Source organism: Gadus chalcogrammus, chromosome 23 (assembly GCF_026213295.1).
Source record: "Gadus chalcogrammus isolate NIFS_2021 chromosome 23, NIFS_Gcha_1.0, whole genome shotgun sequence".
In the NCBI taxonomy this organism is placed as follows: Eukaryota; Metazoa; Chordata; class Actinopteri; order Gadiformes; family Gadidae; genus Gadus; species Gadus chalcogrammus.
The window spans coordinates 12,855,733-12,874,929 of record NC_079434.1 but is presented as its reverse complement, the minus strand read 5'-3'; the positions used below and the strand labels follow the sequence as shown (position 1 = coordinate 12,874,929).

The 19,197-nt window shown below is 43.4% G+C and overlaps 1 pseudogene; it reads left to right on the top strand.

Moving 5' to 3' along the window:
* Positions 1–26: 26 nt before the first annotated feature.
* Positions 27–18,367, top strand: LOC130377091 (leukocyte elastase inhibitor-like; annotated as a pseudogene).
* Positions 18,368–19,197: the final 830 nt, after the last annotated feature.

Here is a 19,197-nt window from a genome sequence, read left to right as displayed (position 1 = left end):
AAGGAGAGTGTGTCTGTATGAATAACTTGCGGATTTAGGATAAACCTGGCAACCCTCTACGTCACATAAAAACCGTATCGCATTTCCGGGTTCCAGGTTCAACCATCAATATGCTTGCACCGAAACTTGAAGACGCTCTTACAAAATTTTATGACAGTCTCCGTAAATGTAAATTTAATCATTGCTTAAAATGAAGTTTATAGAAAAGGAAAACATAATCGGACATTCATCCAGCATCCACTACTTCGCATTGCTGTTTCTAGTTCAATTTGAACCATAAATCGTATAACCTGCTGTAAAGATGGAATGGTATACATCATGGATTACAAAGAAACATTTCCTTTTCCCCGCTTCTTTTATTATACGACTCGCTTTGGTCATTTATGGCGACTACCAGGACAGAACCATGGAGGTGAAATACACAGACATCGACTATCACGTGTTTACCGATGCTGCGAGGTTCATCACTCAGGTATCCTCATCAACATAAGCAGACTTGTCATCTCTCATCTTGTATATCGGTATGTGTGGTTGTAGTGTATCAGTTATGCTACATGTGACTCGGAAAAGTCATTATTTTCAGATGCAAGGTACCAAAGGGGTTTGATCTATCAAATGTTTGAATTTGATTTGACATGGACTGTGCAAATCAACACAGTTCCAACAGGGGTATTGATCATTTTCAACTGTCTGATTTGACATGTATTAAAATAGAACGAAAATCGAATCATAGAACCACAATACATGACCGATATGAAAATACAATAAAATACACCTAATAACGCAATACAGTTTTCAATATCATAAAACCACAATACAATACAGATGGCAATTCATAAAATACAAATACCACTATACATTGATACACATACATCTTACAACCAACGTAGTTGCCACCACAATAATGACACAATTGATAATGGCTTTTGCTGTACATAATGTGTTTGTGTCGTGTTCAGTGCTGCTGTTGTGTTTTTCACACAGGGCGAGTCGCCATACAACAGATCAACATACCGTTACACTCCTGTCCTGGCCTGGATTCTCACTCCCAACATCTACCTGAACTTCACGTTCGGGAAGATCCTCTTCATCCTCTGTGATGTGCTGACTGGCTTGCTCATCTACCAGTACCTCTGCCTGCGGGGGATCAGCTCAGAGGTCAGTTTAAATAAGAGTTGTTCAGATAACGATACCAGTATCAGAAATAACTTGATACATAACCCTTCAATTAGAAAAAGTGCTATTAGTAGTTAATGCTCGATGCTGTAGCGGTATATACTCGGTATCGGGCGAGTTCCGGAATCAGAATCGGAAATAAAAAGAGTATCAGAACATCTGTAATTTAAGTTGGTTCGCCGTGGTCAAGCAAGGTGATTTTTGTGTAGTACGCTACTTTACACAGCCACAGCCACAAAGGGCTTTTACTAGAAGAATCATGATGAATGATGAGAAGAATCTCATCAATCAGGATCTTTCTGAATGATGAGAGGGAACAACCAACTCTTTGTTATTTTATTTTTGATCTGTGACCAGGTTGCGTGTCGTGTCTGCTCCCTGTGGCTTCTCAACCCCTTGCCCATGGGTGTCTCCAGCCGGGGCAATGCCGAGTCCATACTGACGGCCCTAGTACTGTGTACACTGCTGTGTCTAGAAGGTGGGTTGGACTCAGAGACAACCTGTTGTTGACTTGCATACCGTAAATGGAAGACATGGTTGAGTTCACACCATCAAAGTCGAATTGTTTACACCAAGTCCACAGTTTAACCAGTGGTGGGTAGAGTACTGAAAAACTATACTCAAGTTAAAGTACAATTACTTCCTTCAAAATCTACCCACTAAAAGTAAATGTTCCAATTGGAAAACCTAAGAGTAAAAAAGTACTTTGCTACAAAGTTACTCAAATTACAAGTTACTTCACATTTTTGTACTGCAGTGCTTGGATCAGTGAAAAAGACATAACGTGTGTGTGTGTGTGTGTGTGTGTGTGTGTGTGTGTGTGTGTGTGTGTGTGTGTGTGTGTGTGTGTGTGTGTGTGTGTGTGTGTGTGTGTGTGTGTGTGTGTGTGTGTGTGTGTGTGTGTGTGTGTGCGTGCGCGTGCGTGCGTGCGTGCGTGCGTGACTAAAAGCCTTTGTCCTGGCTAGCTAGTCTAGCTAGCTTGATTTTAGTGTGACTAAAAGCTAGTGCTTTAACATAGCTAGTCCACATTTTTGTACTGCAGTGCTTGGATCAGTGAAAAAGACATAACGTGTGTGTGTGTGTGCGTGTGCGTGTGCGCGCGTGCGTGCGATGTGTGAGTGACTAAAAGCCTTTGTCCTGGCTAGCTAGTCTAGCTAGCTTGATTTTAGTGTGACTAAAAGCTAGTGCTTTAACATAGCTAGTCCACATTTTTGTACTGCAGTGCTTGGATCAGTGAAAAAGACATAACGTGTGTGTGTGTGTGTGTGTGTGTGTGTGTGTGTGTGTGTGTGTGTGTGTGTGTGTGTGTGTGTGTGTGTGTGTGTGTGTGTGTGTGTGTGTGTGTGTGTGTGTGTGTGTGTGTGTGTGTGTGTGTGTGTGTGTGTATGAGAAAGATGTACTCTTAAACATTTCTTCATTGTGTGTATTGTTTATTAAACATATACAACAGTACATACAACAAAATTAATTTCATGTCATTTCAAACAAATTGACACGCTAAAAATGTAAATAGATTTCAGCTCTGTGCATATGTCAAAAGGCAAGAGCTTTGTAGGAACACTGCCCAGGATGGATTGGTTAGCTGATTGGCCAATCAGATTTGTCTTGATGCGATTCAGCCTACGCATAGCAGCATGCACGCACTCACAGCCAGACACAACAACGGCGAACAAGTTCTAGAGTGGTCTGCAGAATACATACATTGTGGAGGAGTTCTGATGAATATGAACAATGAATTGTGATGTACATTGATAATGCTGGACTAGTTTTACCAAGGGATGTCCAGTACTATAGCCTACATCTTGCTGTAGGATTTATGTTTGGATGTACTGGATTGTTTTGGAATATTTAAGGAGTGAGGCATTGTAACTTGCACTTACAGTAAAGTAAAAGTAGATGAAACTATACCTACTGCTATACGATGCTGCCCTAGTGTGCGTTTATTGGGCCTTTCAGCACAGTGCACCAAACCAAATCCCTTGTATCATTGTTTTTACGGCTTACTTAAAAACGAAGAAAATGAATTTTTTATATAGACTGGTTTAATATAATGTATTTCTATGTCAATAGATACTGACTCTTATGTCTATTCATATTTATATTTATTTTTCCTGATCCATAAAAAGCGTCCATTTTTTGTTTTAAAGGCCGTCGTCTGACGTGGGCAGCAGCGCTGTACGGCCTGTCGGTCCACATGAAGATCTACCCGGTCACATACGCTCTGCCCATCGCCCTGGCCCTCCGCACGCAGGTGACCCCTGGTGGGGGGAGGGAGGCAGTGCACCCGCAGCGCCGGGGTTGGGGGAGCAGTCTGTGGGGGTTCCTCCGTAGCTTCCTGAACGGAGAGCTGCTGCTGTTCGCCGTGGTGGCAGCCATCGTGTTCTTTGGGCTTGGCGCACTCTTCTATCACATGTGGGTCACCTCCTTAAAAGATATTTTGAAATTTGAGTTTGGTTAGAACGGTATTTAGTATCCTCCAAAGAGGGTTTAGCGTCTCAGATCTTTGTAGTGTATTGAAACAGAGTGGCACATTTTATAGACAACATCACAACATTATCATGCTCTTAAACAACGGTACTAAAAAATAAACACAAATAGGTCTTGAACGAGTTCTCTCTAGAGCTGTCGGTCCGTTCTGGTCTAACATGGAGTATTCTGTAGAATAGTTCTCTATGTATATGTAAAGTGCTCATTCCTAGGTGACGAAAACACATCAATTCATATTTCCGTGCGATAATTAAAACAACCATGAATATTATATTCAATTTCTGCCAAGTCTGTTCAGCTGTATGCCACAAGAACCTTTTTAAATCTAAATTGAATGAAACATGAAGGGTCACCTCAGACACCTTCAGTGGTAACACCAACACCCTCCCCTGTCTGTCTCGTCCCTTTATGTTAAGGTACGGCTGGGACTTCCTCCATGAGACCTACCTCTACCACCTGACCAGGAGGGACATCAGGCACAACTTCTCCCCATACTTTTACATGCTCTATCTCACTGCAGGTTGGTATCCTCCCATCCATCTAGCCATCACTCAACTCCAATGCAGCACTAGTTGAGCTGTGTGTGAAACTGGAAAATAAGTATAATTTTTATTTTAATATGCCACTTATAGCAGGGAACTGAAAAATAAGTATCATTTTTATTTGAATATGCCCCTTATAGCAGGGAACTTCCATATTTTTCATAATATGATAACGGGATTGTGGTTGCTTATATTCCCCTACTACTGCATTGCCAAGGACTTGACAACTAAAATCGTTTTCCCTGCCTAAGCAACCCTTCTAGGTGTGGCTTCTCAGGTGGTGCTTCTCCCTGCTGTGTTATGTCTATGTATTGTAGACCTTGTATTTGCATCGTCTATTATATTGTCTTTCTATGGAACTTGGATTCGGGAATAAAGTAATTCTTCATTCTGCATGCAGACAGTGAGTGGAGCCAGTGGCTGGGCCTGGCAGCCTTCATGCCCCAGCTAGCGCTGCTCCTCCTGGTGTCCTGGGTCCATCACCGCGACCTGGCGCTCTGCTGCTTCCTGCACACGGCCATCTTTGTTTCCTTCAACAAAGTCTGCACCTCGCAGGTACAGAGCGTAAATGCACAGAACACAAAGGGTAAAAAACAAAGGGCAATGCGACGAAAAAATGTCCCTTTATGTTGTGACAATAAATATTACTCTATTATGGTAGAATGATTTTTAAATATGGTTGAGGTGGTATAAAAAAAATAAAAAAAATTGGTTTCATTCATTTCTTTGTTCATTTCAATGTGTAGAGTTGGGCTGCATTTGTGGGCTGATGGTCCAACCTTGTTCCTCCATTACTTCCTGCTTGGGTGCCGGTGCTTGATTGGCTATGTTTCTGTCCTTGTTTTTCCAGTATTTCCTGTGGTACCTGTGCTTGCTCCCACTGGTGATCCCTAACCTGAGTCTCTCAACATGGCAAGGAGTGGCCCTGCTGGCTCTCTGGTTCACCGGACAGGTAACATGAACTTTTTCCCATTAAAGACCAAAAAGATATGTGGATATTTTTTTATCCTTTTGTACATTTGGATCAATGTAATTATTATGACAATGTTTTTGAATTGCAAAGCTATCGATGTCAATTTTTTTATTTTCTTTTTGCGGTGCACTCATACACTTTGATACAGAAAAACACAGTATCAACTCCTATGTGATTCAGTCACTCAGTCAAAGTTACACATGTTCTCTCCCTTTGCAAGGGTGCTTGGTTGGGCCCCGCCTACTTCCTGGAGTTCAAAGGTCACAACACATTCCTGGCCATCTGGTTGGCCGGACTGCTCTTCCTAGTCATCAACTGCTTCATCTTAGTTCAGATCGTAGTCCATTACAGACCTGTAGCACAGGCCGCACAAGGGCGAAAAGACAAGTGATGCTCCCGGAGATTTGTATATCTTATGTGTTTGCCTCTGGGGGGAGGGGCAGGGGGGGACATTTTCACATTCCCAAAGTATGAACTATAAATAAAAAGGCTTTTGTTGTTACAGTACAATTACTTTGCGTTCTTTGACATGATTTGTGCCTCAGGAATGTTATAATAATCACAATCCAGGAGACTCTTGACCCAGTATAATTTCCAAAGAAGGGAGTATAATTTCCAGAGAAGAGTAGCCCCAAAGCTTCATCAAGTCCATTGTTGTCCAAAATTCACTTTCCAATCCTTAACCCTAATTCAACATCACGTGTATTTCACTGTTGATCATGCATTTACAATTTTAACGAATGTGTATCTCCTGCATTATCTCTCATCGTTGACTTGATTATCATGTTATGAAATGTCTGTCTGTCTGTCTGTCTGTCTGTCTGTCTGTCTGTCTGTCTGTCTGTCTGTCTGTCTGTCTGTCTGTCTGTCTGTCTGTCTGTCTGTCTGTCTGTCTGTCTGTCTGTCTGTGTGTGTGTGTGTGTGTGTGTGTGTGAGATATAGATGACAGTATTTGTTCCTCTCTCCTTTCCAAACGGATGCTGACGCCTGTGCTGTCGCTCTCCCCCTCAGGTGGAGTTCGATGACCTATGTTTTATATTCAAAGGTCTACTCAGAAACTAAACTTGTTGTATTCTGAATAGACGTCCAGTTGTATTAGTGGTTTTCTGAGTTTTCAACTCTTTTTTTCAACAACTCAAATCACTACATGTTAAAAAGTAAAACGATGCACAGCTGCCTATTGTATTTGGATATAAAAAAAAGAAGGCATTTGGCACACATAGAATAGTCCTAGTATAAAGCATTGTATAGTATCCTTTCAAACAATTGCTATTTAAACCTGCGTAAGCTTATAACTATGTATTTTCCCCAATCGGCTTGCCGTAGAACTCGAAAACCAATGACAATTCAGGAAATAGGCCTACACCTTGCTCCTTGGCGTTGGCGTTGGCCAAAGATTGTTTCTGCTTGAGAAAAAAAGGTTGTGGGCGTTTCCGAATACCATCGACATTATCTATAAAGAATCTTCTCTTACCTTTACTGATCGCTTGTCAAGGACAGGAACACACTGATTGGTAAGTAGTTTATATGCCGTTGAAAGACTAATCCATGACTTTAAATCTTTTTAAGTTAGGTTTATTTATTATGTTTTATTAGGATTGTTTATAGTAAGTGTGTTGCAGTTTGAATACATGACAAATAACGTTAGATTAGAATAGGTTCAACATTTACTGAGGGTTGTCAACTTTGGCTGAGTGAGACTGCAAAATATCAGTGGACGCGCGCGGCGAACATTTTTGACAACCCATAACCTATTTTTTTTTTTTACAAAACAGTCCTCGTTTACTTATTATAAACAAATTGAAGGAAGGATAACATAAAAGCCATTGGCTGTTGTTGACGTAGGACATTCAAGACACAGTCAGACACCTGCTGCCATAGATATGCATTTAACAAAGACCTCTGAATTTATTCCCAGTCCCAGAAAGAAGGAATTTAACAAAAGGTAAAAATGTGTCATATCCTCATCCTCATCATTTGTTTATTGGTTGATAGCCTAGACTACATTAAGACACCTTGTCATTTTATTTTGTGGAGGGCTGTCAAATTATGAGAAACCTTAAGGGTTGATATTGCGAGAATTGGACCCTGCTCGTAGCCAAACGTGACTTTATTTAGCCTAATGACAGATATTAAAAAGTAACAAGATGGAATTAATGTTAAATCAGAATTAAAGTATTATATTATCCTAATTAAAATATTTGTAACTGTTACATATGGATTAAGTAGTAAACTAAGATATTCAGTAAACGAATGCCTATATAGAAGTGTTCTTCCCGTGCTTACGAGTCGAAAGGCACTTCTAATATAAATAAAATACAGGCTAAGTAACACCAAACCAACAAGTTCTAGTTGAATTCCAACAAGGTCCAAAGCCAACACAGAGAGGCAAGAGAGACAGTAGACATGGAAGGTGGGAGGGAGACAGACTGGAAGAGTTTTTGGAAAGGACCATTTATGAGAAGTTCTCTGGGTAACTTTTCGCCATCTTGGCACTAGTTTGAGGCATTTATTTACGCTCCCAGAGTGACCTTAACCAACACTTTATTTTCTTTTCCCAAAACGCACGTCTTTCAGTCACAATTTCACGCGCAAAAAAAAGACGCAAAGGGTGCGGCGTATCAACAGAGAAAGGTGCGCGGAGGACGTAGATCAGCCCTGCACTGCGGTCAACGCCAGTGGCGAACTTAGCCCTTTGGGGGCTCCAGGCGAACAGTCATTTGGGGGCCCCTGCATCTACCGGTCTCAGTACCTTATATCGCATAATGAGATACTCCATACAAGGGATGAACAAAAGTCACTATCCTTCTTTCATGCAAATGTTAATTATCTATTTACAAATTGAGAATAACATACAAAACAATAAGATTAGTTATGTTGACACATTACACTGACTGTTAACCATAAGTCCTCATTTACCTGAGGGTTTCCAGTAGCTCACAGCAGCTATCTGCTGTGAGCTACTGGAAACCACTACTGGAAACCCACTGATAGCTGCGTCCAGCTATCACTATATTTCCTGTGCTCTTCAGACCTTTCATGGTTGATTAGATGCATTGCAAGGTTATTCTAGTCTTTAAATCCTTCCTCACTCAGTTGTTTTTGTTTTCCAGAAAGGCAACAACAAAAGCAAAAAACACGGTCTGCACTTTCACTGTAGACTAACCAAGACCTGTTCACCCTCTCACCATTTTTCATTACTATGTAATAGTATGCTTTTGTGAATCTGCGGCCGTTGGGCCAGAGTGCTGGGTCATCCACAAGAATATGTGTGCACCTGCCCAAGACACAGCAGCTTGGGCCAGAGTGCTGGGTCATCCACAGGAAAATGTGTCTCGCAGTCATTGTTATCGTTATTGTCATAAATTTCAATAACCAAAGTGGAAGAAGGAGAGTGAGAAATATTCACTACCAGTTGTGCATCATCTCCGTCAGTTTGTTGACACACGTCATTAGCATCGCTGCTGGCTGAGCCAGAGCCACTTGGAATGAAAGGAGCAGTAACGTGACAGCAAACGACGTTGACGGCTGCTCTTGATCCGCCGACGGTCCCGCTGCCACTGCGGTGGCTGTAAAACAGCTGGATAGCTTTGGCAGCTTTGAAAGAAAGTCCTGCCTTTGGTCTTTCTTTTTATGTGACCCGCTTTCGTACGATCGCTTCATGTTTCACTCGATTTATGTCTCACTCGATTTCTCTCTCTCTCTCTCTTACCGCTTACTGTTTTGAATTTGACATAATTTCCGCATACGCATGATGAGCGTGATGCGCGTACATGGAATAGTCCATGTAGTGCAGACTGAAGGGGGGTGCACACGGAAAGATCGTCAAAACATGAGTAATAATTAGACATCCCGATGCTACTATTGTGAAGAGATTTTTATAAAAATAATAAATATGGGGACAAAATATATGCATTGGGGCCCTCTTGACCAGATCAATATTGTAAATAAGAAACTGTTCTTAATGTTTTATCGGGAAAAATAAAGTTTAAAAAAAAAATAAAAAAAAATAAAATAAAATTGGGGGCCCCAAAAACCTTCTATGGGGCCCGGGGCTCCAGGCAAATGCCTGGTTTGCCTAATAGTACGGCCCGCCCCTGGTCAACGCAATGCAGTCGGTTCGAATAGATAGAAAGATCTACCGCTCATGTTTCCTCTATATTCTGTGGTCGTGAGTGATCAACGGACCGACAACAGTTGATTAGCCTATTATTATTTTAGTAAATGGTAGGAAAACTTCGCTCTGTTCAAAATCATGTGTTTTTTTATGTTCCTCGTCCTATTTCATGTTTGACCTACAGGGCATTTTGTGAATTCCGGACACATAATGGATACAACACAGTTAATGTTTCATTATTCTCTCACGTTTCTTTCTATGTATCAGACACAATGGCATCCTCAACCCCTTTGACCGAGGCCAACACCACCTTTACCCTGGCGTTGTTCAAAAAGATCACGGAGGGAAACAAGTCTGGCAATGTCTTCTACTCTCCTCTCAGCATCTCTTCGGCCCTGGCCATGGTGCTGCTGGGTGCACGGGGGAACACCTCCACACAGATGTCAGAGGTATACACGCACGCACACAAATGCCCTTAAATTCTGTGGCTAGTGTAGGGTGAGTTGTCCTCCTAATGTGGGACACTTTTTGCAATTTCAATTTATGTGCGATATTACCAAACTAAGCCACTACATTTGACCCGCACCTGATACCATTCTGAAATCCTCAAGATGTTGGCTACTGAAAACAAAAAAAGCAAAAATATTCAGGTATCATACTCAGAGAAGACATTTCACATATATTAGTGCTCCATGTGCAAAATTGCTCAAGAAAATGCGTTTGCTCTAATCTGGGACAGATTAGGCAGTGTCCCACATTAGGGCAATGTAAATTGTATAAATCTTGGATTCCAACCTGAACCCACAGTCGTGTGGCCGAGTCACGTGTCAAACTTTTTAACAAAGTTCAGGTGTCTAGCACAATCATGGGGTTAGACCTTGGTGTATGGACGTGTTTCCTTTCTAGTTGGTTTTCATAAAGAGCTTGCCTCTCCTTATCGTCCGTTGACGGTACTAAAATAAGCCATGTGTGCCTTAATGTAAATGTGTAAAAAAGAAAAGAAAGACTGACAGAGAAACGTATGTTATGATGAATGCAAGGAGGGGCCTTGAGTCACCAGAATCCTCCCGAGGAGTTGAATGGAGTAAAACCCAGTGACCTACATTGGTCCCCAAATTCTGGGACGTGGCCTGGCGGCATTTTGCCGTTGAGCGCAGTGTGCGGCTCCTAGCCACTAGGGGGTGTTAGAAAATTCTAAAGATGATTATTATTTTTTTATTCCCATGGGACCCCCTCTGCCTTGGCCCCCCCACAACTGTCCACCTTACACCAGCAGTACGACGGCCCTGGTCCTTAACCTGTCCGCCAACATTGAGGGTTGAACACACCACAGCCTATTGACAGGGTATTTCCTTTTTTTTTTTGCTGTTGACGCAGTCAAACTCCGCCTGAGGAAGGGAGAGCGACAATACAGGCGTCAGTATCCGTTTGGAAGGAGAGAGAGGAACCAATACCCTCATCTATGTCTCACACACACACACACACACACACACACACACACACACACACACACACACACACACACACACACACACACACACACACACACACACACACACAGCTGACCTCCCCAGTCCTCGTGACCACAGTCCTCGTGACCTGCCGAACCCCCCAGGTGCGCTGCCTGCTGCCCTGCCTGCTGCTGGGGTCCCTCTCCGAGGCAGAGGGACCCCAGCAGCAGGCTCTTCCAGCACTGGCACAGATGCAGATGCAGCAGAGGGCGCCCACCACCTTTCTGCCACCGTTTCTGCTCAAGAGGATGGTACCAGGAGCCAAAGCCTCAAACGGGGCCATTTTGGATGTTGTAGCTAGCTTAAGTTACACTAACAGGTGGCTGATGTATTTTGAACTGCAGGTCAAGAGGCCAGAGAGCCAGTGGAGATGTTCTGGGATGTTTTGAGCAAGGCCGCCTTAAAGCACGGGCTTACCTGGGCTGAAGCCCCAGCACCTACATTTATATTTACATTTAGGGCATTTAGCGGACGCTTTATCCAAAGCGACTTACAATCAGTACATTTGTCATAAGATAGTCAAACAATATATTGCTGTCGGTACAGATAGGATGTTCATAGAACCAAGTGCAAGCACAGCAATCTCTAGGCTAACCAATCCCCGTGTTACAACCATGATAGCAGCTACTGCAGTTGCTACACAGTTAAGTGCTAAAGTACAATACAATACAACACAATACAATACAATACAATACAGTGTACAATGGTGGCCAGAAGGGGGAGGGTGGCTATGCAGTGTCGAGGTGGACTCTGAACAGGTGAGTCTTGAGTCCTTTTTGGAAGATAGTGAGCGACTCTGCGGTCCTGAGAGCGGCAGGGAGCTCGCTCCACCCCTGAGGTCCCAGAACCGAGAAAAGTTGTGACTTTGCTGAGCGGCCTTGCTAGCTCTTAGCGATGGCGGTACCAGGCGTCCAGCTGAGGTAGTTGAGCGGAGGGATCGAGCTGGGGTGTGTGGCTTTAGCAATGCTTGGAGGTAGGCAGGGGCAGTTCCATCGACTGCCTTGTATGCCAGTACCATCGTCTTAAATTTGATGCGAGCTACTACAGGGAGCCAGTGGAGGTCCCGGAAGAGGGGGGTCACATGGGAGAACTTCGGTAGGTTGAACACGAGGCGTGCTGCCGCATTCTGGATGCGCTGCAAAGGTTTAATCGCAGAGGCAGGAAGTCCAGCCAGGAGTGGGTTGCAGTAGTCGAGGCGGGAGATGACCAGTGATTGGACTAAAAGCTGAGCTGCTTCCCTTGTGAGGAAGGGCCGGATTCTGCAGATGTTGAAAAGTGCAAATCTGCAGGATAGGGCGACCGCAGTGATATTTGCAGTGCAGGATAAACTGATTGTCCAATACCACACCGAGGTTTCTGGCAGTTGGAGAGGGAGATACAGTGATGTTCTCGACGGTGACCAGTAAGTCATGTGTGGGCAATCTTTCCCTGGGATTAGGAGGAGCTCGGTTTTGTTGAGGTTAAGCCTCAGGTGATGGGCAGTTTTCCAGGTGCTGACGTCCGCCAGACATTCCGATATGCGTGTTGCAATCAGATGGGGAAAGAGAGAAATAGCTGAGTGTCGTCAGCATAGCAGTGATAGAAAAAGCCGTTGTGATGCAATTACCAAGCCCAGAGATCTGGTAAAGAGGGAGAACAAAAGAGGCCCCAGTACAGAGCCTTGAGGGAACACCAGTTTCAAGCGTACAAGGTTTGGACAAGGAGCCATTCCATGTCACTTGATAGGTGCGGTTCGTCAGGTAGGATGTGAACCAGGAAAGAGCAAATTCGCCCTACATGAGCTTCAGTAATGTTTATTTATTTATTTTTATTTTTTAATACTGGCTCATGATGCCCCCGATTGGCTTAGACCCAAGACAATGTGATTTTTTTCTTTGGGGCTTACAAAGATCGAAGGCCTTTCATGAGCCAAGAAAAAGGGGGCCACTAGCGGGCACCCCCCCCCCCCCCCCCCCCGACAACGCAAAATGGCGGAAAATAATTGACACATCTTCATTGTAAGACCCCCTATCAGGGGGCCTAAAAAACCTCTTAGCCCCAGGGCCCAATGGCAGGTTAATGCAGGCCTGGTTATGACTGAGATGTGATGGGATGCTGTGTGACATGGCTGCTTCTTTACTAATGGGATGCCTTCATTCCCAATGCGGGACTTGTTGAGTGTGTATGCTGTGTTTGACTGTTTCTTTCTTGCTGTTTCTGTAAGAAAAATACTTGAAGCGCTAATCGTTGTTATTGCTAGACCGATTGAGCTGGTGAAGACTTCAGACTCACCTAATGCTCCTGCCTCTAGAAATGTACAAAGCAAGATGTTTATCATGCCATACCTCTTCTAATAATATATTGACATATATTTACATATTTCTACAATTTCCCTCTCTGTCATTTTCCTCAAGGCTAGCAAATGTTTGACTGTGCCTTGCCTATGTGGGCTCTATCAAAGTACATGGCAGTAGCAGTACATTTCTTTGCTGCTACTTACTACGTTCTAGTCTGTTTTGTGTGAGCATTAGGGTGGGGGAACGCAGGCTGTACATGATCTTGCTGGTGGACAGGGGAAGCGTCAATCTCTTCAGACAGTTGTCTTACGTTGTGTTTCTCCCCCTCCCCTCCCCTCCCCCACACATACTCTGTACGATGTAGGCGCTGCAACATCAGAAGGGCGAAGAGGGACATCAACGCCAGCTTCTCCAACCTGCTGAGCGAGCTGAACAAGCCAGACGCGCTGTGTACTCCCTCAGTATGGCCAAAGGCTGTATGGAGAGAAGACCTACCAGTTTGTTAAGGGAGGATTAAATCTCAGAATTGCAGTTCTATTCTTCTTTTCTGTACAGTAATTCAAGGTATGGTAGGTATTTTTCTACTCGTAATTAATTAACACTCAAAAAGACTGGGTACACCGGTTTTACGTCGCATATTCATGCACTATGTGAAGGTCCAGACACAACTCAGAGACGATAAATGATCATAATTAATTGTTGCCCAGCACTGAAGGGCCATCATTGATGAATGATGGCATTGAATACGTCAATAAAAGAAAAAATGAGGGGCCTATCATCGCATCATGTGACTTTCCATACATGACCAGGACCTATTTATCCTCCATTTATAGGTATTATGTAAATTATTGTATGCTCATCTGGGGGATTGGTTGAATGTTTCCAGGGTTCCTGCTTGGAAACCAGGAAGTACTACAGGCAGACCTCCAGTCTGTGGACTTCAAAGCCAAGGCAGATGGAGGCCAGGGTGGAGATAAACACCTGGGTGGAGAAACAGACACAAGGTTGGACACAAACACACACATGCCAAATTGATGTGTTACATTCCCACTAGTGGGCAGGTATGGCTTAAGCTACCCTGACAATGTTATCAATGGTTGGTTTCAATAATGTTTATGTTATACCTGATATAAAATAAAAAATCCCTCCTACCCAGCAGCCTGAGCTTTGCTAGTTTGCATCACTCAGTTTTCCAATCCAGTGAGTGAACAGAACCCCTGTCATTGAGTTTTAGAATTCTGAACGTCCCAGTATACTCACTGGGAGGGGTTCATTCTACACATTGCGACCTTACACATTCAATTGGAAGTTTCCACCAAAAATGCTGCATTTTCTTCCTTCTTTTACTTCTTTGTCTTTTTTCACCTAGATAAAATCACGAACTGTTGGTACCTGGTGTGGTTGACTCGCTGACCAGGTTGGTGCTGGTCAACGCCATCTACTTCAAGGGAAAGTGGGACAAGCAGTTCAAGGAGGGAAGCACCAAGGAGACTGCCTTCAACTGAACAAGGTAGCGCGTGCAAGGACCGGAGCAAGGGTGGGCCAGTTCACCACTGCCATCTTGGCACTGGCACCCACCACAACTCAACCTAATGGTGCAGATTGCGGCTATGACTTGCAACAGCCAGCCCTCATGCCTGGGAAACGTTATAGTGTCCGGTTGGGGATTTGAGTCAGAGATGTGGAACCTTTGTTAAATTTCTTTGCATAACAAGCAATGACGGATTTTCGCATGGGCAAAGAGGGCACATGTCCAGTGCCCTGGCGAATGGGGGGGGGCCTTGATATATATATTATTCTTCATTTATTTTTATTAAAAAAATTCCAAATCATTCTCTTGGTCATTTAAAAAGAATATCGTGACGGAACGTTAATGTCGTAGTGGTCCACCGTCAATTTCACAGTGAAAATGGAGAAACCGTGTTGCTAAGCGGGTCCGGTCAGGCATAGAGTAAAAGAAAGAAAGAAAAAGACTCTAAAGATACTGCCCTGGTTGGCAACAAATACCATCCATCTCAACATTTTGACTCGTTTAATTCGTTTAGAGGAAGTCAGTAGTGCTTTTAAAAGTCATGATATTAACCTGACAGATTCCATGTTCTGCCGTTAAGGCGAGCGGCTGGCACTATGCATTGCCCCGCAGCCGCGGGGTTAGATAATCTCTCTCTCTCTCTCTCTCTCTCTCTCTCTCTCCTCTCTCTCTCCCTCCCTCCCCCCCCCACTGTCTTATATCAAACAATGTAAGTGTACTCGTTTCAATTGGATCCAAGACTGCCTCTATGAGGATACTTCTCTAAGAATGCTGCATATATCGTACCGTTGCAGCTTCCTCTCTTTTCTCTCCCCCCTCCCTCCAACTTGTGGCATCCTGGCTTCTGATAGTCAGTCTTTTAATTATTTTACATCATTATGCATGGGGAGGGGGGTAACCCTTACTCACCACACTCATCTCCTCTCTCTCTCTCTCTCTCTCTCTCTCTCTCTCTCTCCCTCTCTCTTTTCTCTCTCTCTCTCTCTCTCTCTCTCTCTCTCTCTCTCTCTCTCTCTCTCTCTCTCTCTCTCTCTCTCTCTCTCTCTCTCTCTCTCTCTCTCCTCTCTCTCTCTCTTCTCTTCTTCTTCTCTTTCTCTTTCTCTCTCTCTCTCTCTCTTTCACTCTTTCATCTTTTTCTCTTTCTCTTTCCTCTCCGGCTGTGTGGATTGTGGATTGCATGAGTTATTGCAACCAAATTCGGTTTACTGTGTGTGTTTTGCGTGTGGTATTGGCTGGTTTGTCCCAGGGACCCATGTGGTCATGTTAATCCGTCCTTGATAAAAAACTTCAGGTGTCTGTGAAAAAGGGATAATTTTGGTGAACAGAGAATTGATCTCCATACATCTAAGAAACATAATTGCGCTTTGTCTAAACGTTCATTTCACATCTAGTGATTAGAAAGAGACATACGGCAAGCCACACTTAGATTAGATTCATGGACCGGGTGAGCAACGTCAAGACTAGTCAAGTCAAATATGTTTGACCTGTGTTTAGTTACAGTTTACAGTCCCAAAGGCCTACGCAGCCCTACAGTTATGAAACCAACCTTAGCAATCCAAAGAGGAGCAGAAAACTCCCTTAAATGGCAACGCGGGATGCAGGTTACCTTGATCGCATACTATGGATCAAATTAGCAGAGACAGTACACACATATTGCTGCGTACAGTTTTGCTTTGGACCAACAACCCGACCATTTTCAATCTCTACAAAACCAACATTTACATTTGTTTTCTTGTTGTAGTTCATTCTAGTTTAGGGGGTCTGCAAGGGTTTAAAATAGCAGCTAGAATCCATTGAGGAAAAATCAGTGAGCACGGCAATATGTGTTCTTTTAATAGATATGTATGTATGGCATTAATACATACATTTCTTTAATCATATGATGCACATGAATAAATTTCATTGCAGTAGCCACTCCCAATACCTTATATCATTATTAATATTATAAATAAGAAATATATATTATAATGCAACCCCTGATTGTTCTTGTTTTACCCTCAGAATGACACTAAGAAAGTGAAGATGGATGTACACAAAGCAAGGTTCCCTCTTGCTTCATTCCTGAGGCGAATTGCCAGGTGACCCCATTGTACTATTTAACTATCAGTGGTTATCAGCCAAATATTCAGTGTTAATTGTTTAGCTAGGTTGTGGTGCACCAAGCTCATTCTGTATTATCTGTAAACTTATGCATCCTCTTGTTTCAGAATAACTTACAATGTCAACTGGGCACTGATTCCATACATTTTATTAAATTTAAAAAAAAATGTTAATGTATGATATCCAATCATTTTATATCTTACTATTTTCTATCTTGAGAAATTGCTATAAACAGTTTCCTTTGGGATTAATACCGTACTCTGAATGTGTTGGTAAAGATCCTGGAGCTGCCCTATGAAGGCAAAGAACTCAGCATGCTGATCTGCCTCCCTATGGAAATTGAGGACGGCACCACCGGCCTGGAGAAGGTAGGAACAGTGCAGAGGTACACGCAGTAAAAAGAACGACCAGTGTTAAAGTGGCAGTGAACTGTAATGTCATCGTTACCCGGAGAAACACATCTCCCTCCCCTTCCCCTTCCTCGTCGAACTGAGAGCCAATCATCTTTTTTATGTCATAGTGAATTCGAGCTAAAGCAGGTGGTTCACTTGCAATGGAATCAGACCCCACACGCTAACAGTCAAATCAACCACCACCCCCAATTGTCTTCAGCTGGAAGCGATGCTGACCTACGAGACCTTCATGAAATGGACCCAGCCAGACAGGATGGGCCAGAGGGAAGTCAATGTGGGCCTGCCGCGATTCAAGATGACGCAGACCTACGACATGAAAGACCTGCTGGTCAGCATGGGCATGGTGGACGCCTTCGACCAGGGCCTCAGTGACTTGGTAGGGACCACACAGCCGGATCGCGTGATCCAATTGTATTATATATCTTAAAATACACTTTTGGATGGGACCGTATTACGTCTTTACGAAAAAAAAGGGAGTATCATATTTGCTTGATACTATAAGCAATGTATGTATATATATATAAATAATAACTTATAAATAAATCCGACAATAGACACATTTAACTATATTAAAGTTGTGTAAAAAAACTAACAATTGAATAAACGGCTGCCACTGCCGAGGCTGCACCACCTGAGCACACAGTCGTGAATGATAAACTCGTTCAGCGCCAGCGGTAGTGAAACACTCCCACAGCCCCCGTATCAAGTGTGCTAGAGAGCTCCACACCCCCTCAACACCTCCTCCTCTCCGATAGGCATGTCCTCGGCCAACGACCTGGTGCTGTCCGCGGTGGTCCACAAGGCCTTCGTGGAGGTCAACGAGGAGGGCACCGAGGCCGCCGCCGCCACCGCTGGCCGCATGATGGTGGGATGCTGCATGATGATACCCCCCCAATTCGTCGCCGACCACCCCTTCCTCTTCTTCATCCGCCACAACCCCAGCAAGAGCATCCTGTTCGCCGGCCGCTACAGCTCACCTGAGTGATGGCTGAGGGGGGGGGCGGGGGGGGGGTGGACACGTGTCTGTGAGAGCCTCCGGTGTGAAGCGCACAGCGCTTGCCTACATTCATTAAGTGTTCACTTGTCTTTTACTTCTCTTGTATTTTTCTAATGACATAGTATGCCAGATATACACTTAATGCTGAATTGTATTCAACCAAAGATGATGTCATTAACCATTGGAAAACATTTATTTTAAGTGTGTGTGAATTTGTGTATGGCTTACAGAGACGTAATAAAGACTAAACAACATTAAATATAGGTTCGTTTTTTGGTGGTTGTAAATTGTTTCTTTGACCTTACTCCCTTACCATAATTAATCGCTAATAATTATTTTGGAGCCGTTTACCAGTTTTTCTTATACACTCGAATATGAACATTTTATTAACTAATAAGAACAAAAAGCTGCAACCTTTTCTATTGACTAGGAAATATATGTATAATCATTAAAACGGCTCGTTTTAATGATTATACATTAAACGAGCATGCCATGGGACCTTTAAAACGGTTATTGCGCAGACATGGCAGAAATTAAATATTATATTCATGATTGTTTTAATTATAGCATGAAAACATGAATTGATGTGTTTTCGTATCCTAGAAATGAGCCCTTTCGTCTAGACTACATAGTGAACGGCCGGGTTCTCTTCTACAGAGTACACCATGTTAGACCAGAACGGACCGACAGCTCTAGAGAGAACTCGTTCAAACCTAAATTAATTAAAAGTTGTAGGAAGTAGAGGGGCGTGTTATGTCACGCCGCGTCCTGCTACGCGGTCCAATACCTCCATCTAGTGGCTACTTGACGCCAGTGGTCCTTCTCCTGACACACCAGACAATCACCAATCACCATTCCCTACTTCAGCCGGGGATCGACCATCAGCCGGCGCCAGTTCGTCGTTACGTCTACTCAGTATCGGGCCTACCAGCATTCTTGAACATCTGTTTCGTAGCCTGTCCCCTTGGTGACCACCTCTCCTTACCCCTTATGTTTTTTTCCCCCATGATGACTTGAAAAACAACATATATATATATTTTTTTCAAATGTTTTTTTTTTCATGACGACCAATAA